This window comes from Microtus pennsylvanicus, chromosome 14 (assembly GCF_037038515.1).
Source record: "Microtus pennsylvanicus isolate mMicPen1 chromosome 14, mMicPen1.hap1, whole genome shotgun sequence".
NCBI lineage: Eukaryota > Metazoa > Chordata > Mammalia > Rodentia > Cricetidae > Microtus > Microtus pennsylvanicus.
In genome coordinates this window covers 38,645,581-38,669,922 of record NC_134592.1, presented here as the reverse complement: position 1 = coordinate 38,669,922, position 24,342 = coordinate 38,645,581, and the positions used below count along the sequence as shown (strand labels likewise).

At 45.1% G+C, this 24,342-nt stretch overlaps 1 protein-coding gene and 1 pseudogene across 3 annotated transcripts in view; both read right to left on the bottom strand.

Moving 5' to 3' along the window:
• The window catches only part of Sptb (spectrin beta, erythrocytic), a 133,513-nt gene extending 128,165 nt beyond the window's left edge, over window positions 1–5,348 (bottom strand). For all 3 annotated transcript variants that reach the window (XM_075948841.1, XM_075948843.1, XM_075948844.1), the window contains exon 1: window positions 5,207–5,348. The gene's annotated coding sequence lies outside the window, so the exon portion shown is untranslated. The remainder of the gene's footprint in view (window positions 1–5,206) is intronic.
• Window positions 5,349–8,270: 2,922 nt separating this feature from the next.
• On the bottom strand, window positions 8,271–10,024 carry LOC142834717 (small ribosomal subunit protein uS5 pseudogene; annotated as a pseudogene).
• Between the last annotated feature and the right edge of the window lie 14,318 nt (window positions 10,025–24,342).

Here is a 24,342-nt window from a genome sequence, read left to right as displayed (position 1 = left end):
GCTCTCTTTTAATATCTCTCAATTGTTTTCTCAGGCCTTTCCTGAGAAGCCTCCATGACTCCTGACTCAAGGTTGGGAAAGGTCTTGTCTTTGTGCCCCACAAGGAAACAAGCAGGAAGGGAGGCTGATTCACCACTCTTAGCCAAGAGTCTTCTAGAAAGAGTCAAGAGCTGAGCGTGGGGACAGGATGAGGTCCCAGACCGCTCTCCCATGCTCATTAAGTTAAGACTTCAAATGCACCTTGCTTCATCTGAAAGGCTATGAATCCTCACGTGAAACATGCCCATAGTTATGTCTGGTACAAAGAGAAAGACTTTCAACTTATTCATTTTCGAGACTACCCAAGCTTCTGCTTCTTTCCCAATGGTGAAAACTTCAGAACTGACGATAATTCAAAGCAATTATTGTTCTTTGACTGTCAAGGTGCCCTGTTCCTCTTTTCATAAATATCCTGCAGGATCCCAGGCCAATTCAGTGCAGAGTCTTTTCTTCTAGCCCCATTCCTACTCATTTACTACATTTACAGCATTCAAATGAAAGAAAGGGAACCTGCTTTTGTCCCACTGTTACCATGATATATGTCTGAGTGTTAATTGCCCTTTAATTATACCCTCAGCCAGGTCTGCACCAATATAATGGAAATAAAACATTATAGAAAAGCCTGGGAGGGCCTTGCTGAGGCAGCAAGAAGGCAGCATTGTAATATTTCCTGCAACCAAAAGGGAAGAATGAAATGAGAGGTGGCCTGGGGATGTCAGAAGCCAGCCAAACAATTCACTGTGACTGCACTTCAGCCTTTCAACTCGGGGAGCTGCAAGGCTGGTGATCCCCTGGCGATTTGTTGCTCAGCTAAGGTTGCCTGAAAATGGGAGAACTCAGATTGCTCGGCTGTGAATTAAATAAGCTGAGCAACCAAAGGAAACATGCTATGAAATTTTCTAAATATTTACCACAGGGAGTTGACTATTCGGTGAGAGGAGCCAGATCTGGCAGTGAAGGCCCCTGACTGCTTCCTCAATTCCTCTTTGATCTCCAACTCCACCTTTCAAGAGACCCACACCTCCTGGGGCTGTCAGTGGAGAGACAAGTGTCTGATGACCCCAACAAACGCAAGAGTTATGACCCAGGGCACAGGCCCAGTTATGACCCAGGGCACAGGCCCAGGTAGGTGCTCTTCCTCCCATGTTCCTTCCCTGCAGCAGAGTAGCTCAAAACATCTGCCCCTAAAGACCAAAAGTCCAAATTACTCTATAGACGAAACACCCACACACAAGTATCCTCGTCCATATTTTTGTCTTACCACATCTGCCTGCGTGGCTTCAGAGTCCAGTATCCATGGACTTCCCTGCCATGCATCATTATAAAATCAAATTTCCCATAAGCCCACATAACAGCTATTTTCATTCCTGAAGCTCCCAGCTCAATTGGTAAGTGTTACTCTGAAGAAAGCATCACAGACAATGAACAAATGCATCTGATAATACTCCACACTTCCCACTAGTCATGTTTTCTGTCTTTCATGTCTTGGGTAGGGTTTGATTTTGGACACAGTTTGAAACATTGTTTCTTGATTTTGAAACAATATTCTTCAAGAGCAATTCAGAGATTAGGTTAGATTAAAATAGGTATCTGAGTACTGGAGAGATGACCCAGCAGTTAAGAGTGTGTACTGCTCTTGCAAAGGACACAGGTTCTGTTCCCAGCACACACAAAGAGTCTAACTCCGGTTCCAGATCATCCAGTGCTCTCTTCCGGCCCCACACAGTACTAGGCACACATGTGGTACACATATATACATTTAGTCTAAATATTCACATGCATGAAAAACAAAAAAAATTTAACAAACAAAAAACCAAACAGGTACCTAACAATCCCTACAGTTCTTTCTCATCCTCCAGAAATGCTACATACTAATATTTGCCTTGAGTGTATATTGCCTGTAGGTAATGGAGTGTCCATACCTTTTTGTGGGATATATGGATATATATATATATATATATATATATATATATATATATATATATATATATATAGAGAGAGAGAGAGAGAGAGAGAGAGAGAGAGAGAGAGAGAGTTAACAAGCAATGGGGAAATTAGGGAACAGTTTAGCATTTAATTATCACAAACATATTCTCCTTTTCCTACCCCAGTGCCTTTTCATTTTCTTTCCTGGTTTGAATCTCACTAAGCTGTAAGTATTGGATATTAAAATGTTCTTGCTCATCTCCCCCAAAGGAATGAAACCCCAGTGGTGTTAATGGACAGAACTGTAGGAAACAAACCTCATTTGCCATGGGAGAGAAGGAACTACAGGGAAGAAATGGGTTAGAATGACAGAAAGGAAGGAAGGAATACAAATGACAAGGCGAACGGCAGCTAGGTCTCGTCTTTAAGCAAGCGATCACATAAACAGAAGTCTAGAGTCAGTGACCTCCAAGGTCCCTCCCAACCCCATCCCTGTCTGCCTCATGAATTTTTTATAGTCATCCCCTGTCCTACCACACTGGCCCTGCGCACCATCAAACCCTTCTGGCCACTTCCAGGACTGAAAGGAAAGTCTGTTTAGTTTTTTTTTTTTAATATGTGTCTGACTATTGCCAAAATCATAATTCTGTCCTTGAAACAATGACCTGAAAATAATAGGCCAGGCTAAAAAACTTTGAGCAAATAAATGCTCAATTCTGCTTTGAGGCAATGTATTTTAAATTTCTCTGATATAAGCACAGTTATGGCTTGAGATTTCAAGGAACGAAGAACGTGACACTTAACGGAAAATGCTACAGCCGATCTTCCCAAGCTATTCCACATCCCCTGCAGAGTGGATAATCTGAAAAAGACAACAGAGCCAGCAATGGAGCCCAGATCCTGGCCTCACCCCTTCTTTCATTATCTATGTGATGCCAACAAGTTATTAAATTCCCTGAACCTAGTTCCTCACTTCAAGAAAATGTATTATTATGGTATGTATACATGTGTGCATGGACACTTGTAGAGGATGGAGGACAACTTTGTGGGGACCATCACAAGGTTGTAGAGCAAGCACCTCTACCCACTGAGCCATCTCACAAGACCTGTCTCTTCTCTTTTAAAACAGGATAGTGAGTGACCTTGCAAAATTAACAATTAATACAACGATATAAAAAAAAATCTCTGGTCATTCATTCCTTCTCTCATTTGGTCAAAGACTACTACTAGCCAGCCACAAATACATAAAAGATAGACAAAATGAAGGTTATTATTCTTTCTATTTACTGAAAACCTATTTCCCAAAACCATGGCAGACTGACTTTACTTCAAACCTTTTGCTCACACCTAGTTTGCCTGAAATAGTCATGTTTATTTTGTCGAATGTGATCGCAGGTGGGAGTCAGCCTCAGGTTATGCCTTCACCCCCAAGCTAACAATCCAATAGGCGTTGTTTCTACTAAGGGACACCTTCAGAACACTTGGAAGAAACAATGACCGGAGCAAACGGTGGTATCCCAGCTCTCCACTGGGCAAGTCACTGGGGAAAACTTGATATGCCTATGAGACAAGGCCCAGCCTGAATGCCTGGAAGGTTTTGGGTGCTTTCAATTCCATGAGTGGACTCTGTGTCTCCCGAGAACTCAAGATTAACAGGGCTGGCTCGTTCCCAGCCACTGCTATGGGGCCACTGATAAACCGGGGCACAACGGCAAAGGGGTCCATCTCCTTCCAACTGTGCTTTACACTAGAATTTGAAAACACTTTGAATAAACGGCTGGCCTTTAGAGTCAGTTCATTTCAAGGTCGGTGGGCTCTTCTGAGTTTACTCTTCCTTTTGTTAGCTAGTTCCCCAGCCTCTGGGGGTGCGGAGCATCCAGCCAGCACATACATTAAGCAACATTTTGCACTTGTAAGAGTCTCCCAGGGCTCATTGGAAAAGCATGTAAGTCTGATCCTGAAATAGGAAATGACTACCCCGGGTCATAGTCATAGAACAGTTAAAAAGGGAATTCCAGAATAAAATTCTGAGCGATCTGTGCAGCTAAGGGGAGCCTAGGAGAACAGCTTAAATAATGTGTCTCTTTTTTTTTTTTACCCCCTCTGAAGACTCCTCTCATTCTGGAGCTGTCTGAATAACCTCCCTTGGAAACCGAACTATATACATCCTGATTGCCACAGGCAGAGGTTTTGCGTGGCTGCCTCCTAGCGTGGAGGTGACAGCCATATCCTGTCCCCACTGAAGTTCTCAGCAAAAGACACCGTCACTATATAATCCCATCCCACCGCGCCGGATGCATCTAAAACAGTGGCTTCTTTCCATGTTTCTTCAGTGAGTTAAGGGTGTTATTAACTCCTAGCACCTCTAATTGCTCACTGAAAACAGTGGTTTGGATATTAATAGGCTATAAATCAAGGCCCTACCTAAGGCTTGTTGTCACGGAAACTGTACTCAAGCCTCGCAGCTATTATCCCTTTGGGAAGTCTGGGTAAGTTGGTGGGATTTGAGGGTTGTGTTAAAGCTCTTATTTCTTCCACTTTCTGCTATTTCTTCGAGCCAAGTTGTTGGAACTGGCACAAAGGGTACGAGTGGGCAGTAGACGCTTGGAGAATAGGCGCTCAAAGGGAATGGGATGGGTAGGGGGTCCTTGAAGTATAGTTCTGGGACACTTGATCTTTCCCTTCTCGGTCTACAGGGCCCCCTGCACGTCCCGCCCGACGTCCAAGGCTCGGCCCCCTCTGCTGCCCTGAACTGTCCTCCCAGCCTTGGCGCTGGGCAGCCGAGAGCGAGCTAGCCAAGTTCCAGAAGAGGATCCGACACGCCCGGAGGTTGAGAAGCCAACGGAAGGCACAGGCGCGGGCAGTCGTCGGACCAGTGATAGGCACCCTCCGCCCCCATGTTCCCAGGCGAGGGTCCTGGGGGAGGCGGCCAAGAACACACGCACACCCCAAACCCACTCCCAGAGCCCGAGGGTAACACTCTACTAGCCAGCTTCCCAAAGCTAGCGCCGCCCCGCTCGCCCAGCGCCTGCGAAGCCCACGCGGGTTCCCGCGTCCCGGGGTGACGACTGCCGCAGCCGCCAGGGCCTCCCGGGCTCCGCACCCCTCCCGCTCCACGCTTGGCACCCGGGGCCAGGCCCCCACAGGGCCGGCGCGTCACCCGCCTCCTGGGCCCCTTGCTCCCCTGAGCTGGCTCCGAGGCACCCAGCTCCCTCCCGCCGCGCGGCCCTCGGGGACTCACCTGCGCTGGGGCTGAAGCGGCGGCCACCCCGAGCCCGGGGGCGGCGGCGCAGGGGGAGGAGGGCAGCACGGGGCTCCTGGCACAGTGGCCACCGGGCGCCTGGTGCTGCGGAGCCGCGGACCCGCCCAGAGATATAAATAACATTATCTGAGGAGGGACATTCCTGCCGGGGGACATCGCTGCTGCCGGGACCAGATAGTCCCGCGGCGGGGGCGGGGAGGCGGGGCCGCAGCCTCCCGCAGCGCCAGGCCCGCCTTCCCCACCCACTCCTGCACCTGCCAATCAGCCTGCGCGCCCGGGGGCACCTGCCCAGCCGCTAGCGCCGCCGCCGCCGGGACCAGGGGCGCCCCAGTTCTTGCTCACCTCCCCTGATCCTGCACACCCAGAGCCCCTAACCTAGGGAAAAGGGTTCGACTCTGCAGCTCGGGCCTAATTCATGTGCCCGGAGCGGCAAGCCTGGCGGCGAAAAGGAGTCCTCCGAGCCTTTCCCGCCCTGCTTCCCCGCAGACTATGATCTGGTTTTGAAAATATATCGAAAGACCCGTTTAGGCCGTAGGGTAGGTGAGGAGGGCTTCCGCGCTGTTTGCGCCACTCCTGAGATCGGTTGGAAGGGACAGATTGTTCCCGTGGGCCGGTTACGTTAGAAAGCGCGCTCCCGGCCGGCTACAACCCGCTGGTAGTAGGAGCAGACGCTGGGAGCGCAGGGGGTGGGCACTGGGCCGAGGCCCCCGCCCCCAGCCTGCTGGCTGGAGGCCGCGGTTCCAGCTTTCAAGCCTAGTACTGTCCAGGAGAACCGGGCTATGCAGGTTGGTAGTGCGCAGCCTGCAGCTGCAAATTGCAGGGGCCGTAATCAACAGGCAAGCGGGCACACCAGCCCACCTGCACCTTCCGGTGAGCCCGGGTCTCTGGGCAGAGTTCGGCTTTCTAACTGCAAGCTTTGGTGGGGTGGGGTACAGTAGGCCAGAACCAAAGATGCCTAGAAAGAAGCTTAAGGGAGACTGACACAGACAAGCAGGGGCGGCTTGCAGGGCAGGCTGTTTCCTTGACTTCTCAACAACACAAGGTCATTGCTCTGTAAGGTTTGCTGTGCGCCTTGCTGTGCCTCTCATCATATTTATTTTTCCACACATTGTGCCTGGGATGATCTCTCACGGACCATCAACCCAGGCAATCACAGGTGTAATGGAGACAGCAATGACGATTAAAAAGAGCGTAAATGCAGAAGGGAGTTTTAACTTTGATGCTCCCAGGAATTCTTAAGAAGAAACAGCCTTATTCTTGACTTGTTTGCTTGGGTATATAATTACGCTGTTTTCTAGGATTCATCAGCAAAGGATTTCAACTTGCCAGATGTTCAAGCTTAGTTTGCCTATTAAAGGTACGCAAAGATATTTCACTGCCTGCTGCAGTCACACTTTTTGAGATAGGTATTTTGGACAGTTAGAAATACTAAATGGGACAAAATCCACAGGTATTACAAAGCCACTGGACTCCACATTCCTTTTGCCCGAGTCCTTATTAAGTACCAGTTTCCCTAATGGCAGAGATATTACAAGGAAGATGACGTAAGGGACCTGGTCACCCTAGAGGTTAGCAGTGATTTCCCTCCCGTTTCCCCCCAGCTGGATGACATCTAGCATACTTGGTAGGGAGCTGGGGCTGTAGCTCTTCAGTAAAGCCCATGTTTAGCACTCCAAAGGCCCTGGGACTCCACAGCATCCCAAATAATTTGCTTTGCTTGTTACTGACTTAAAAACTGTCTTTTAAAAAACCAAATTCTGGCAAAAACAAAAAACAAATACAGGCCACCTTCAAAAGCTGAGACTTGCATATCACGAGTAGAAATCCTATGATCTGTTTTGGAAAGGAAAAAAAGGGAAATTATGCATTTGTATTTTTTAAACCCTGTGTGACTAAACTTATTAAATAAATTCATGAATCCCAGACTTGCAGCTTTGCTGCTACATAATCGTATATTGCAGGAAACAGATAATTCTTAGCTACAGGTTTGTGGCTCAAAACTGAATGGTTGCACATGCATTCAAATTTATAATTTTCAACCACAAGAAAAAAAAATAAGATCATGAAAGCTCCAAAGCAGCAGATGGAATGCCCCAAGATTTTACAAACCGGCGCGTCTACCCTGCCTATCTCCACTTTGCTGAATGATAAATAATTCAATACAACCTCATTTGCTGCAGATCCTGTTATCCTGACAACATCCCCAAATGCATCCCAGCTAATAGAGTTACAGAGAAATGATAAATCAGGGCCCAGTGAGAAAGGAAGGTTAAGAGGTGCAGAGAAAAAGGGCATCGCCCCCAAAAGGGATGGTGGAAAGGGAGGAAAGGAACCGCTAATAGAATGTCTCACTATCAAGGTCACGCTTGAGGAAGAGAGCCTTCAGGGACCTTCTTCGAGGATTACAGAGTGTCTTTGAGGATTATTCACATGGGAGAAAGATGGACACTCATCTTTATTGGTCAAGGGACTGTCCCTGCCCATGTTGACACCTTGTACCTCCTCCCAAGCTTCCCAGTTAATCAACAGCGTTGGAAGAGTCCTGGGACTGAAGGTCATGCCTGTACTTAAGACTGTAGTAGAAGCTGTCAGTCAAGGAGTGGGGGGGGGGGCTTCAGAGACAGAGTACCCTGATCTAGCTGAAAGCAGTAGGTGGGGCAGAGAGGATCAAGTGACAAGTAAGGGCACTAGAGGCAGATAACGAGAGGGAAACTTCTGCTATTCTCACCACCACTCATGCCTCTCTCTCTGAGGTCTTTGGGAGTGTCTTATAACATGTTTGGATCATATTCAATCCCCTCCCCAGCTCTTCTCAGGTCCACCCCCCCTTTCCCTACCTACCCAACTTCATGTCCTCCCCTAACCCTTTAAGACTAATTTGTGCTGCCCAAATAGTCTACTTTTATTGAATCACAAAACCAAAGCTATTTAAAATAAATCATTTTGAATTAATCATGAACAGATATATTAGAAAGGTACCAAAGGCACATATCAAGCCAAATCTGATCCATTCAAATCCTCCGTAATAATATTTTTTTTTTGTTAACAGACTTAATTCACTTTTATTTTCCTTGTATAAAAACCCTTATGTGGTGGCCACAGCTGGAGCCTGGGTCCTCTGAACAGACTCTGGTGTGGGTTTTCACAAGATGGTCAGTGAATTCCTGATAAGGAGACTTGGTGAAAACAGTCTCTTTCCAGAGGTCGGGGATCAGGTAGCTGTAGGTCTTAGAGATGGCATCAAAGGTGGCCTTGGCAAAGTTGCCCAGGGTGGCAGTGCAGCCCCTGGCTGATGTGTAGCAGTCATCGATGCCAGCCATCATCAGTAGCTTCTTGGGCACAGGAGCGGAGACTATGCCAGTGCCTCTAGGGGCAGGGATGAGACGCACCAGCACAGAACCACAGCGGCCTGTCGCTTTGCAAGGAACAGTGTGGGGCTTGCCAATCTTGTTCCCCCAGTAGCCTCTCCGCACAGGGACAATGGAAAGCTTGGCCAAGATGATGGCCCCTCGGATGGCAGTGGCTACCTCCTTGGAGCACTTGACACCGAGACCTACGTGACCATTGTAGTCCCCAATAGCGACGAAAGCCTTTAACCTGGTCCGCTGGCCTGCCCTCGTCTGTTTGATCTTCAGAACCTCATCCTTTAGGGAAGGTCCCAGGAAAAAGTCAATAATCTCAGATTCCTTAATGGGCAGGGAGAACAGGTAGATCTCCTCTAGGGACTTGATCTTCATGTCCTTAACCAGGCGGCCCAGCTTGGTGACGGGAATCCACTCCTTGTCTTCAGCTTTGCCTCCGTAATAATATTGAAGGAATGAAGAACTCGTGATTCCAACATGCACTCTCCACTAACCTGGATTTTCCTTTTCCTTTCTGGGATTGCCTAAGGCCTCCACATCCTTCACAGCTTGCAAAGATAAAGAAGCACCATTTAGAACCAAGAGAGGCTGGGGACTGGGGATGAAGCCTTTGCCTCAGATGCCTCAATCAGAAATCCTGGTTGCCTGTGTAGTCTCCTGACCGCTCCGCCGTGTCATTCCCCTTCAATTCTTCTTCCACACCACAGCCAAATTCTGCTCTAAGAAGGAAACCAGATCAAGGCATTGTTACTTTCAGGATATAGTTCCAAGCACTTAGCATGGTGCACGACACATGAGACAAACTTAGTAAAAGATACGATGGGTGAATAAATGAACAAATCAAGAAACTAAAAGAGCTTGCAATCCTGGAGACCAACCAGAGAAGTAATTAAAAGCCTTCTCCCTGCCCTGCTTATATATGTGTTATATGTGATTTTTTTTCATGATGTTCCCTTCCTATTTATGTCAAATAAGGTTACTTAAATGAATTCACATTCTTTGAGATGTAATTGACAATACTGCGGCTGAATTTTACCGGCTTCTTCCCCACCTCAGCACATCCACACCTAACTAACTCCTGTCTGTGGGTGAGAACAGGGGGAAATTAATTTAGGAGTCCTTGCATTCATGACTACCACCCAGTTCACTTACGGGTCCTTCCTCTTCTTGTATCTCCTGGATAGCAAGGTTCAGGTGACGTTTGTCTCTCGTTGCTCTACGCTCTCAGTACCGTCTCCAATCATAGCCCTCAGACGGTCACCCCTGCATCCCCACGCTCCAGCATGCCTACATCTTGAGCGCACAGGTATGTAGGTCAAAATGCATTACAAGGAAGGAGTTAATGTTCTGACATTGACTACCTCGCGTATTTCACAGAGTAGATACTCTCAGTGCGGTTAATCAGGAGAACCTGGTCCCAAAACCTGTTTTTCATTCTTCGTTAATATTTATCAGACAGGAACTCAGACCGTAGGGAGAATTTATAATTTAAAAATTGACTTGGGGGAGGGGGTGCTGGAGAGATGGCTCAGCTGGAGAGATGACTTTCTTTAGCAAGTCCATGTTGTTCTTATAGAGGATCCAGACCTCCTTCCCCATACCCACTCACTCCTCTTGTAGGGGATCCAATGCCTTCTTCTGAGCTCCGAGAACACCAAGCATCAGTCATGCATAGTCATACATGCAGGCAAAACATTCATACACATAAAATAAACAAATTTAAAGAATTTGCAATTGAGTTTATAATAAAGAATGATAGCCACCCTACTGTTCGAACAATTCAACTAACTAAACAATTTTCTGTGTGTATGGTAATTGTTGCTAGCATAAATGGTCTTGTTAATTGTTTTGTTTGCAAGTAGGCAATTACCAAACTCACAGTATTTTTGTTTCATAATATTAACCAAGACCTTTGGGAAAATTTCAATAAAGTTTGGAAAGAATCGGCCGTAAAAAGCTCCATTACCTCTGCAAATTAATTTCACTTTCTATTCTGTGGGTTATTTCTACAGCTGCTCAGCTTTTGTCTGAGTACCTCCTCAATGTTTTGAAGTCTATAAGAAACTACAATTCAGCTTAAATATGATGTATTTTATAGAATACGTACAGGATATAGTTGGTTCTTACCAGAACTCCTCTTTTTTTTCTTTAGCAAGTTCTTTGTTTATTTGTTTGTTTTTTGTTTTTGTTTTACAAGACAGAGTCTCTCTGTGTAGCCCTGGCTGTCCTGGAACTCACTCTGTAGACCAGGCTAGCCTTGAGCGTATAGAAATCCACCCACCTCCCCAGTGCTAAGATTAAAAGCATTCACTGCCACCACCTGGTGGAGAGTTTCATTTTTTAAAAGTTATAATTTTCCTTCTCAAATGTTTTTATTTGTTTTCAGTAAATAAATTGTTTTGTGTGTTTTTAAAGTTATATATATAACTTATAGATTAATAATTATAAAAGTTATAGATATAAAACATGGAGTTTAGATAATACAAAAATGTATAAAGAATATAAGAAAACACCATTTCCTAGAATTAAGAAGAGCTGGCTTTCATAGGTATGTTATTTCAACACCAGTTACTATTATTATTTTTACTGTTGGGTCAAGAATCTTAGAATTTAAGTAATTTCCCAAAGACAACCGAACCCCAAATCTCATGCTTGTTAGAGTTATTTCTTCAGGAAGCGGCGATTCACTTTTTGTTTCTTTTATTCCTTTTCTTCTTTTTTTTCTTTCTCCCTTTATTGATTTATTTTTATTCAGAGTTTTACTCTGTTGTCCAGACTGGCCCAGAATTCACAGCAATCCTCCTGCCTCAGCTCCCAACCTGCTAGGAGTATAGATGCTGAGTCACAATGGGACTTTGAGTCTTAAGCAGGTTCTCATGATACTTAATTCAGAGGCTCCATATTATTGTCTCCTGCTTGAAGTCAATGGTTCATTCAAGAATTTAGCCCTAAATTATACCGAGCATGTGTACAGTAACAGCTCCTGTGCTCCATATCTTCTTCCCACCACCATGGAAATGATCCAACTGTGTCTCATCTAGCACCCAGAGCTATGCCTTCCAGACAAATCAATTGAAAGCTGGGACCCTTCTCTTGGAATGTCTGGGAGGTTATAAATAGGCATTGGTATTCCATCACTAATCCAGTCCCTGCCTGTCTTCTTGACTGCCCTTCACCTCCACCACATACTGCCAGAAATCAGTAGACCTTTGCCTCATAGGACTTTAGGTGCTTGGGACATCTCCTGCTGGCATCCCAAAGACTATAATACTTTATTCCATAATTAAAAACAAACCCTTAGAGGCAAATGACCTTGGGAAGGAGTTCGCTTTTAAAGTTCAACCTTTTGGTATAGGAATAAGAAAGAAAACTCAGCAATACTTATCACTTAATAGCATTGTATAGTCTGTATCAGCAAAGGCTCAAAAGACAGGTAGATGGAGACTCAAACAGCTCCGCCTCCCCTTAAGTTCTCCATGGTTCATTTTCTCAGCCTCAAAACCAAGACATTGAACTACCTAGACTCTAAGGACTCTTCCGGCTTGACCAAGCTTTCAATATTTTACACCTATACTAAGAAATTATGAGATGTTTGTCAGTGAAATTGTTGAGAATAATGAAAAAGTGCAAGCGATGTTAATATTCTTCAAAATGGAATTTTTTAAAAAATTGAGATCAAAATTGGTTAAAATGATGCTGAATACAGTATGTGGGAGTCCAGAACCTTGGAGTGGACACCTGTACTGGGCCCAGCATTCTCACCAACGGAGAGCTGAATCACAACAAATCAGTTTTGACTGGTGGCAGAAAGCCTTGGAAGGACTAAATTAGTTAAGCTAAGCACCTAGCTGGCTGAGCATAAGATGTAGCCTGCAAATTGTTTTCTATGCCTCGCTTCTATTTCCCTGTACTTGCTGGCTAACAGCGTTGACTGAATTCTCAGAACCTTCCCTGGCCCTTAGAGCTGCCTGATTTGTGGCCCAATTTTGTTTGTTTCGCACTGGTGAACTCCACTGAAATTTAATTGGTCTACACGGTTCCCTTTTAAAACCAATTATGGGACATGTACGCACACAAAGAAATGTTAATTTAAGTGGGGGTGTAGTTTCATAGTCACTAAAAAGGGGGAAATGTCATGATATGTTATTAACTTTTTAAAAAGGGCTCCAAGTGGGGGCTGGGGAGATGCCCCAGTGGTTAAGAATATTTGTTGCTCAGTCATGAGAATCGGAATTTGGATCCCAGCACCCGTGAATCACAGCTCACACGTGCCTCTGATAACAGCTGTAAGGCTTCCAACACCCTCCCTGACCTCTATGCACATGTGTATAGTTGCAGGCGTGCGCGCACACACAGAGATTCTGTCTGGGACATAGTTAAATATAGCTACTCCTGTAGCTGTCATTTAAAAACTTTGGCATGTGGTTGCAACACCCTGCAGGAGGTCTCTGTGTGGGATGAAAGGTCTGTGGCTAAGCGTCTAGTGTGCTCCGAGGGATGCTTCTGTGACTGACTTCAATTATTTGTTCTACGGTGTTTGCCCGCCACGAGCCCCATCATGCCTTTCGTATCTGAAGAAACACCTTCATTCATTTGGGGGCTCACCAGTTATACAGAGGTAGAGAAAACACTTGTAGATGAAGCTATGCCTACAAGGACAATCCCTAAGATTCAGGCTCAGCCTCTCAGGAAGACTACCGGCCCTGAATACTAAGCACTGATCCTGGCAGGAAATAAAGCCAAGACAGACTAAGTCAAAGACAGCTATTTATATAGGGTAGTGTCTTTATTAGCTTACGATGTGTCTTAGCCTGCTCTCCGAAAGGCTTTTAAAGGAAAATGTGTACCTTTTATTGATGAGTAAAATCCTGAGCCGACTTCCTCAGCTGACTTATGTAATGTCTAACACTTAAGAATATGTCTTAAGTTTCTTCTCTATGTCTTATAGTGTCTGGTAGGATGGAAGACAGTGATAGATGGGCACACAGAAAGATAATACCGGAGAGCTTAACAGCAACACCTCTATGCAGTTGCTTTTATTTATCCTAGGTTACTTAGCAAAGCCATGTTGCCATGACCACAGTGTGGCCACACATCCCCTTTGCCCATGCTGGTTTACCTCTGTTCCAGCGTAATCATTAAGCGTTTCCTTGCTCTCAGACGTGTGATATCATAGTTAATGGCCTGTTCATCAGCTGCCACCCAGAGGCTCCCAAGGGAATTCTCGTGTGTAGAAAGTGAGTTGACTTTAGTCATAAAAGAAACACTTGTGACAAAAAGACACTCAGTACACTGTGAAGATTACCTTACTAACTAGTTGCTATGTCCTATCAAGGACGATTTATCTCCATATAAATTTAAGTCAATTCTGCCCTCTACTGTCTTCTGACAGTATTATGACGCTGTTCACAGTGGCTGCCGCTTGACGCTTGGTTCTATGGCTGCTTAGAGTGATGGTCCCCAACCTATCTACAGCTGCAGTCGCTTTTTAGAGTCTCCAACAGCCAGTTAAATCAGTTAGATCAGAACCTCTGCTGGGAAGACCAGCATACCATGTGTTTGGAAGCTGTCCACCTGGTCTTCTGTGTGCAGTCATGGCTGAGAATGACTGCTTCAAAATGTCAGGTCAAATACTCTATAGTGGGTCGCTTAGCTCTTTTATTCTGCAGGTTAGATTATAATATACGCCCAATCATATCTAGCTAAACTTTGAAGGTTTGAGAAAAAAGTAAGACCATCAGGGCAAATCAAACCGCAGCTGGGAAACTGGCATCATTTTCCTCCCTAAGAGACGATGCTTTCCCTAGTATAAGTCTTTTTTCTTTTTAATTTGTTGTGATGATATGATGGAGCCTATTAGAAGATGAGTCTACTCAGGCATCACCTTGGTGCCACAGCTCAGCCCTAATTCTTTGCTGATGAAATTACCGCTGAGGAAGCTCCAGGAGAGCCAAGAAAGTTGAAGCACAAAGACAGGGGGCAAATGAGGTAGTGCCCATTGCATTAAATGACTGTTTCCCTTTTCTGACCGTTCGGAGTCCTGGTAATGGAGTTTATCATATGGAAAGAACATTGATGTGAAAGCTTGAGAAGTCTGCAGGAATGGAAGTTGCAATAATTAGAACATTAACTAAATTGAGTCACTAGGGAGGATTGACTCCAAAGGGAATAAAATAGAAGGATGCAGAAAAATCATTACTGATCAGCAAGGGAGGCAGAGAGAGCATCTGCAGACACATAACTGAAAAGGAAATGTTGAGCAATAAGCTAGAAGCTCACTTCCAAAACTAACGGGTCCAGGGCCCTGGACCTGCAGGATTTGTCCTTCAGGAAACAACATCATTCTTCCTAAAGCAGACTCGTAACTGTGAAAGGCACCAGAGTGTTGGTGAGAGAAAGAAGGGCTCTTTGCAGAATTTGGAGACTGAACACCTGGGTGGAAGCCTCCTGTGCAATCAGCAGAGGCCTTCACTGTCAAATGGCAGAGAGCAGAAAAGGAAGTCGGGGCAGAGGGTTGGGCCTTTGGACACCCTTCTCTTGCTGTTGTTACATGATGTCCTTCTGCCCAGCAAAAGGCAGGGTTTGACATGAGAGGGACATCTGTGGCTGATGCCGCTGTGGAACAACGGCTGAGACTTTCAAAGATCCTTTCCAAGGAGTCAGTAAGCACAAAGCTCCATGGGTATACTTACAAACTCTCAAGAACTACAACAAGGCTGGTGGCCCGTGCTGCGGTCTCAGGATTTGGGAGGATGAGTAGGGATGACATCACATCAACGCCAATTTGGGCACTACCTCATTTGACCCCTCTCTTTTTGCTTCAACTTTCTTGGCTCTCCGAGACCTGGAGTGTATTGATTAGATTAAACTGGGTGCCAGTGAACCCCAAGATTCCTCATGATCCTGCTTCTCAAGTGTTGGAACTGCAAGCATGGGCCACAACACCTGTCTTTTTCACATGGGTCCTGAGGGTTGAACTCAGGTCTCATTTTTACAAACAAGCACTTTACTGAGCCTTTCCCCTCGGCGCCTACCTATCTTCTTAATAGCTCCCTGTAAGCCATTCCTGATCCTCACTTTCTTCTTTGCTTCTCCTTTTTTCTAGCTTATGCCCTAACTCCTCCTTCAGGTACTGACTCAAGATCTACCAGGCCCCTAAGCTCTTCACCATGTGCCCCTCACCACAGAGAAACACCCTCACCCTTAATGTAAATTGCCTTTGGGTGGGTTACTTAGTCTAGGGGTTGTAACCCACCCTGCAGTCAGTTATTCCAGGGTCCCGGAGAGGCACTATCTGGAAGATAATTGGCTAAGAGAGAAGAAGGAGGCCATGCTAGGTTTGTCAGAGCCTCCATTTATTAGAGACAGGTTACAGTTTATATAGGATAAGAAGTTGGGGGGTGGGCACAGGGGCCTGGACTCTTGCCGCATAGTTCACGTTGGTCACGTGGTTCACATTTGTCATGTAGGCCAGGAGGTTACGTTCGGTCAGGTCACGTAGGCCAGGAAGTCACAACTAGGAGTTGACACACCTAGTTCTCTAGATAGTTTGGAGTGTGGGGCGGGTTCCATTAACAGATAGCTCTCCATTAACAGCCAATTTGGGTGTGGGGTAGGCTCTGTCAATAGAACGATTCCTAACACAATTAGGGGTGTGGGGTTCTCTGCAGACTCCCCAGGGCGATGGTTCCTGTAATAATTTTAGGAGGAAACGGCTCCTGACACCTTAAGTTTCTAAATATAATCTTTGTATACTCAGTAAGCATATGATATATCACCTAGGTGGTGGTGTTTGGGTATTGAAGGGGACACAATTATACCTAATCCAAAACCTCCATCAACTTGGAACACAGACAACAAAACGGGTTATATGATCACCCTGCCAATATAGTATTTATTTACCACTCCCAGTGTGTTATTGGCAGTTTTGGTTGGTCTGTTAAAATACATGTATGTATATAAATGCATACGCCCTTCCTCTTCATGGCCTTAAATCATCTGAATCCAGCCCATGTATTTTCCCTGGTACCTATCCCTGCCAGTGTCTTACACATAGGATACAATAAAAACATTCATATGATGATGTCCAAATCTGTAATTTAGGAATGAAACATGAGTTATGAGTTTTCAGAAACAGTGAATTCATCACCCAGTCCTCATGCTGGTAGGAAGTTAAATCCCCTGTGTTCCTAGAAACACCGATACAAAAACCGTCCTCGGCATTTTTATGCAGACCAGGCTGTGGCCACCAGCACATGGTCTACCCCTCTGCTTTGTCACTTAGTAATACCCTTGGTCTCTATCTCAACAGCACCCTCTTTCCATTGCTGTCACACTGACTGTGGATGATGGCTCCAACCCGGGGCTTACGTAAATCACATCGAAATAAAGCCGTATCGAAGGAAATGCTGCTAGTGTAGCTAATGAACCCTAAACCAAATACTGGAACGTTTTGATTTGTTTGGCTTATTTTGCTTAATTAACATCTGGCCCCTGTTCAGGGTCATTCCTGCTGCAATACCAGTAAGCAGAGAAGGAAGGAGAGAGACAAACAGAAAAAGAGAGCAGACAGAATGGCATAGGCTCTGAAAATAGACTAGAACCCAAACCAGGAAAGGAAGGAGCCAGGGAAAGAGATAATTAGGACAGAATTGTGTCTTAGGAGCAAATACTCAATGGAAAATGACGAAATCGTCAGGTCAGACTCTGACCGGAGGTAAGCCAAGACCCAACTCTTGGAGGGAACATGGTTTTGTCCTAATTGGTCAGCTTCCTCCAGTCCCTCGACAACGGGTAACTAAGGAGAGCATTGGCAGCGTTCATCTGCCTTTCCTGGGGACGACAGACAGATGTTTGCTTTCCACTCCTCTGGACTTCAGTTCCCAGAGAGATTTCATCTGTAAACATCAGGCCCAACGTTTTTATTTCGGTGTAAACTGCCTCACGACATCAGCAGGCTCAGTAAACACATGACTGTAGCCAGATATTCTAAGATTCTAAGCACCAGCCTCTTACCACAGCCAACTGTGGAGTGTGGCCCGGTGTGAACCAGTGTTGAGGGTCACAAATGATTCGGCAGCAGCAAAGCGTTTCTGAGTACGCCAGACACAACTCTTAACTCAGAATCGAACGTGTAATGAGTCTGAGGTGTCCCCGACCAGGCTTGTCTGTGTTGTGTCATGTGACTTCACTGCGTTGCTGGTTCTCAGTATGCAGACTGCATGCTTTGCACCACCGCTGCCTGAAACATCGCTGCACTTTACAGACTGCAGTGTTTCCACTGCATATACAGTTTCCTGTTGCTGAAATATGATTGCTTAATTACAGCAAACTATGACTAAGTATTATCTGCTGGCATTTCTCAGAAGGTGAGTATTAAATTAATATACATCATTGGATTTTACTTTGACAAATGTATGTTGTTGTTTTTTAATCTAAGGGCGGTTGTAGCTCTGATGGTAGAGTGCTTGCCTAGCTTGCAAAAATCTTCAGATTCAATCCTTAGCACCATATAAATTGGCAGTGGTGGTACATGCGTGTAATTCCAGCACTCAGGCAGCGAGTGCAGAAGATTGGAAGTGAGGGTCAGGCTGGAGCAATGGCTCAGAGATTAAGAACACAATCAAGGACTGTTAACTCCGGTTCCAGGGATCCATTGCCCTCTTCTGGCCTCTGTGGGTATTGTAGGCACACAAAGAATAGACTTAAAAGCAGGGAAAACACCAACACACATAAAATTTAAAAACAAAACAAAAAAACAAGTTCAGTGTCACCCTTGGGTACATAAGAAATTCAAAGCTAGCCTAGGATACGTTTAAATTTCTGCCTAAGTCAAGTGGTGGTGCAATCCTTTAGTCCCAGCACTCAGGAGGCAGAGGCAGGCAAATCTCTATGAAGTTTGTGGCCAACCTGGTCTACAGAGTGAGTTCCAGGACAGCCAGGGCTACACAGAGAAACCTGTTTTGAAAGCCAAAAACAACAAAAAAAAATCAGTCACTACACTATAGTGTGATCCCTGGGTCTTCTCCCCTTCCCTAGAATCTGAGTCTTGAAGACAGTACCCAGAACACAAATTATATGAATTAAATTCCTGAGCTTTAATACTGTCATATTACCTCTTTCATATATATTTGCGTTTTAGATACCATATATTCTGAAATGGAAGGCTCTCTGGTGCCTGCGTCTCGGATATGAACTGATTGGTCAGGGAGAACGGAAGGGCTACTGTCGGGAGAGTTAGCAACGCTCCTTCCACTCAAAGCAATAAACGGTTTTTTCTTAATTTTCTGTTGCTGTAATAAAATACTCAAGGCCGGGTAATTTAAATGGAAGGGGTTTATTTGGAGATGCAAGAACAGGACTCTGGTTATCTATTCATTTCCACGGTGGGCCTTTTGACTACATCAAAACAGGCCAGATGCCATCACTGTGGGAATGTAGGTAAGAGGGAGAGTCCATGACAACACAGGAAAGCGGAGATGCAGGGTCCAGGGTCACTCGGTTTTGAAGCACCCTGCTAGCAGGGTCCCACGGGAACTCTGCCTTCCAAAGGTGATGCTCCAATGACCTACCTTCTGTCTGTCTTCACTTCTTACACATTCTGCCACCTTTTCAGCATTGCCACACTGGGACTAATTGAAATCAGCAGGTGTTGCTGAGCTTCCAGGAATGAGGTGACAAGCTAGACTCCAGGTTTATAGATCGCTTCCTAGAGAGTGATAAGGTGTTACAGCATGTGACATCAGAACACACTGTTCCCCTTGCCATGAAGACAGGGCGGCAATAAATTCTCATTCTCGGTGAACTTATTCAAGTTTCATTGGACTTTAATTCTTTTGTTGCTAGACATTTTTAGAGATGGGGCCTGACTAGATAGCCCAGGGTGGCCTGGAATTCACTATGTAACTCGGGATAGCCTCCAGCTTGTAGCCATGTCTCAGTCCCCCAAGTTCTAATATTACAAGCGTGAGCCACTATGCTAAGCTCAAGCATTTTGTTGCTGTTGTTTATTTTTTATTTTTGTCCCCCGCCCCCACATGCCCGACAGAGCTTCTTCACAGCCCTGGCTGTCCTGGAACTCGCTCTGTAGGCTGGCCTTGAACTCAGAAACCCACCTATCTCTGTCTGGAGAGTGCTGGAATTAAAGACATGTGCCACCAACACCTGGCTCAAGCATTTTAGTACATATTTTATTTAGGTTATACAATTTATTAACTGTGTGGTGTACATGTGGGGTGGCACATGCGTGGGAGTTGGAGTACAACTTTCCAAAGTTCTTGCCTTCTACTTGAGGCAGTGCGTCTTGCTTCTGTTGTTGTTGTGCTTCCTGGCTAACTTCCAGATGATTCTCCAGTCTCTGCCTCCCATTTCACTAGAGGATTGCTAGGATTATGGATTCATACCACAGATCCACAATTTTTTTTTCTTCTGAGACAGGGTTTTGCTGTAGCTTTGGAGCCTGTCCTGGAACTAGCTCTTGTAGATCAGGTTGGCCTCAAACTCACAGAGATCTGCATGCCTCTGCCTCCTGAGTGCTGGGATTAGAGGCGTGCGCCACCACCGCCTGGCTACAGATCCTGAATTTTATGTGGGTTCTGGAAATTGTACACGGGTCATTGGGTTTGCATGACTAATGCCCTTACCCAGTGAGGCATCTCTCAGTCCCCTAAAAAAAAAAAGAAATATATATACACACACACACTTGAATGTATGTATATTATCTAAATGCTTTCTAAAATTTATTTTCCTTCTAAAATTCAAATCCACTTTGAGAACAAGGACCTAGAGTGAAGTCTAAATGAGACACATGAAATGTTATCTATGAGTTTGAGACAAGGCAGGAGGAGGTGTGAAGCTGTTTTCAACTTTGGTAAACAGCGAGAAAGAATGGTTAGAGAGCACTCGTATGTTTCAGACATAATGGGGAGAGCTGGAGACAAGTTTCCCTTCTTAGTTTATATCTAAGCGGTGAGCATGATGCCATAATAGGGCAAAGTGTTATACATCACATAGGAGGGCACGCTTATGGTAATGTGTGCCTTTTGGGGTCTGGTTTCCATACCCAGGATGACTTGGATGCTCAAACCCCATCTATATGGAAGAGGTGACGTCTGAGCCATGCCTGAGAGACTGGCTAGGAGTTCCATGCCAAGGGAAGAGTGCAGAAAAGACCGGAAAGGAGACCTGTAAGCATTTGGTGTGGTTAAGGCCGTGATAAAATTTGCTAGACTTGAATCAGAAAATGAATATGGTGGTTTGAACAGGAAGAGCCCAGTAGGCTCACATATTCAAACCCTTGGTCATCAGTAAGCAGTACTCTTAGGAGGTGTGTGGCCTTGTTGGAGGAAGTATGGGAGGGCTTTGAGGTTTTAAGTGCTCAAGCCGACGTTGTTCTTGTTGTTTGTAGTTCTACTTTTGGGTATGTTATTACCCCTTTTTTTTGTTGCTGGACAATTCTTGATAATACTTATTATATATAGTTTTGTATTAGATTTAGAACCTTATTTAGACCAAATGGGGAAGTATTGTGGGAATTCATCCCACCAATAGTTTTGGGGTACCAGCCTTAGGGCGTGACTTCTGTCTGAGGATGGTGATCTCTTACCAGGAAGAGGAGAGGTCTCACACACTCTCTTGGATGGTGGTCAGAGACCGCTGCTTCCATTCACCCCAGGGCAGAAAGGAAGACCACAACAGGTTCTCTACCTTGTTGTAATTCATGAGTGTTTCCTAATAAATCTTTGATATCCTTAAAAAAAAAACTACTCAAGCCAGGCTCAGTGTCTCTCTCCTTCCTGCCGACTGTAGATCCCAATGTAGAACTCTCAGCTCCTCCAGCACCATGTCTGTCTGCATGCCTCATGCCGACCATGAACTCGACCTTTGAAACTGTAAGCAAGTGTGAGAGCCAAGTTACATTGTAAGTTTTAATTACTATATCTTAGAGATCCATGAAACAAAAATGCCTCTGATCTGCAAGCCCCTTGCCCAAGGACATATAGTTTCTGAAACGCTAGAAGCTATTGTTTATGGGAGATAGCAAGCCATGTTATGCCCAGATCGCAGAGTCCCCCAAAAACCAACCAGGTGACTGAGTCTCATATGTAAAAGCAAAGAGTCTTTATTCTCATTTAAGTTTGAACTTAGACTCTCCATGTGTCTAATGCATTGGCACAATCAGAGAACCCTGAGTTCACTTGGGATTGGGTTTTCATAATAGAGATTTTATAATAGTAGTTGGGGTGAGGGATTTCTAATGTTCAGGACACCCGATGGGCTGACATTTGTCTAGGGGTGCCCTGGAGAAAAGGAGATGGGGTAAGGGACATCAGGTGACCCTATCTCCAACTGTTGGAACGTTGGGTATAACCTTTGGATGCTGATTGGTCCATTCCGAGATGGTGCCTGTCTTGGCAGGTGTGTACCAAGCTGCCCTGGACCTTTCCTTCACATGTTTTCACTCCCCTAAATAAGTTGGTTTGACCCATCTGTACCGGATGTGCTCGATCACATGTGGGGAGGAGGGACACAGGCAGGAAATGTGTCAGGATATATGCTTGTCCCTCGTTGGACTTGATGGTAAATGCAATTAATTATGGGTTTTCCTCCTTAAGTCCTTGCCACATTTGATTCTGGGTCATTTCCCGGGAACCTGGGTATGAACCTGGTCAGAGTCCATCCATTTGGCCAGTAGTTAATTAAAGCTTGCTTCAAATTTGGATTTAAGCTGTGGTAGTGGTTTGATTTTCAATTGATGGGATTAACACAAGCCCCTATTAAATGTAAGCCAAGACTGCTGGTTTGTTTCCTGTCTGTCCAGACCTGAATATTCACACAAAACTATACTACTACAACACTGCTTGGCCTTTCAGCTCAGGATTCTTTTTTTTTCAGTTTTTTAAAATTGATATTTATTGAGCTCTACATTTTTCTCTGCTCCCCTCCCCGCCTCACCCCTCTCCTGCTCAACCCTCCCCCAAGGTCCCCATGCTCCCAATTTACTCAGGAGATCCACCTGCACAGAATCATTCAGGTGCACATTCCCTGTCATCCATGTCTGTCTGTCATGGATCCCACTTCCTACAGGCTACAGCATTGTCACGAGAGCCTCTGTGGTCCAGTCCCAAGACTTCACCTAGACTGGCTGCTATGCCATTCACCACAGTGAGGTGACACCAGGTGAGGACAGCTACAGGCTCTTACCTCACACTTTCCTTAGATAATGGAAAGAATGACTTTCGCTGAGCAGCTAAGCGCCTTCTATCCCATGAAATTGACAATGTTACCAGGAAGTTTTGGGGGGCACTTCTTTAACCCTTTAAATAAACGACAGAGAAGGCAGACACCATTGGCCCTGCATCCTTCAACCTCCTGGCTTTGGGCATCATAATAAATCTTAGGGAAAAAAGGAGATTCAAAAGTTTGATACTCCTATGCCTTAGGCATGTGATGAGTTTTGTATGTTTGTTTTCTTATTAAAAATAAAAAATAAATCCAGGTGTACCCACCTGTAACACCAACACTTGTGATGCTGAGGCTGGAGAGTCACTGTGAGTTTGAAGTCAGCTGAGTTATTGAGCTCTCCTGCCTGGGCTACACCCTGTCGCAACAAACCAAATATAAGACAAAATGTAAAAGGAAATTCAAACTGTACTCTTCAGGGGAAGCTTTACTCCTGTCTCAGAGGAGTAGTTCCAGCAATTGGACCAGAAAAGTTGGACATTTTAATATATACATTCGCCTAAATCAATTCCATTTATCAAGAGACAGTCTCTTGTATTAACTGAAGCCTCTGTATATATTTGGCATACAATACTAACATCAGATCTCTAAAAGATTAATATGGGTAGGGTGGTATTCCAGGGGGAAAAATCATTATTGAGATAGAAACAATGGTTTCTGCAAACTTTATTTTATATAATGTGTAAGGGGAAGGAAAAAAGGTTATTTTAATCATTCTCTCATTTTACATCACAATTGTTGATGACGTTGGACGTAACCCTTCTGCTATGTAGCCCTCTTTCCTTTCCTCCACCCACCACGTTCAGATCATTTTTTATGTCCCTGTTCCCATAATCACACTTGAATATCTGGTCCTGTCCACCTGCCCACACCCAGTCTCTTGCTTGCTTTCTCCTTCCTGAATGTGACTAGATTTGAATGGAGGGCCTTGGTGGACAGCTGTTAGATCTTTATTCTCTACGACTCTAAGACAACTTCCCCTTCCCCAATTAGTCATTTTAACTGAGAAAGTAAAAAGGCACCTGTAGTTTTGTATAATGTCTTTCATGCCCCTAAACACGAAACCACTTCAAGTATGCCAAAGGAAGTGGTTGGTGACAACCCTGTAAGTTTTTACGTATCTTTGGGTGGTGGTGGCTGTGGGGGCGGGTTGTCCTGTATGGGATGGCAGCTACTGATGTATACGCAGAAAGATATATATCTCCCCCTAGTGGTTCCCCTTGGTGTCTGTCGTTCTCATCTCCATCCCAACAGAGAGCTGCGGAAATAATCCGCAAGGGCAAGTAATCTTGCAAGGGCAAGTCCAGAGCCACTTTCTCCTCACCTTTCATAGGTTCTGTACCACCCAAAGAGCAAACGCCTAACACCCATCTGAACAAAAGCACTGTCCATCTGAAATAGTTAGCTCTGCTGTTCTGAGACAGGGTCTGTCTATACAGTTAGAGTAACCATTAGGAACAGAAGCTGAGGAACTTCACATTGGACCGGACACTTTCGCTATCGAATATATTT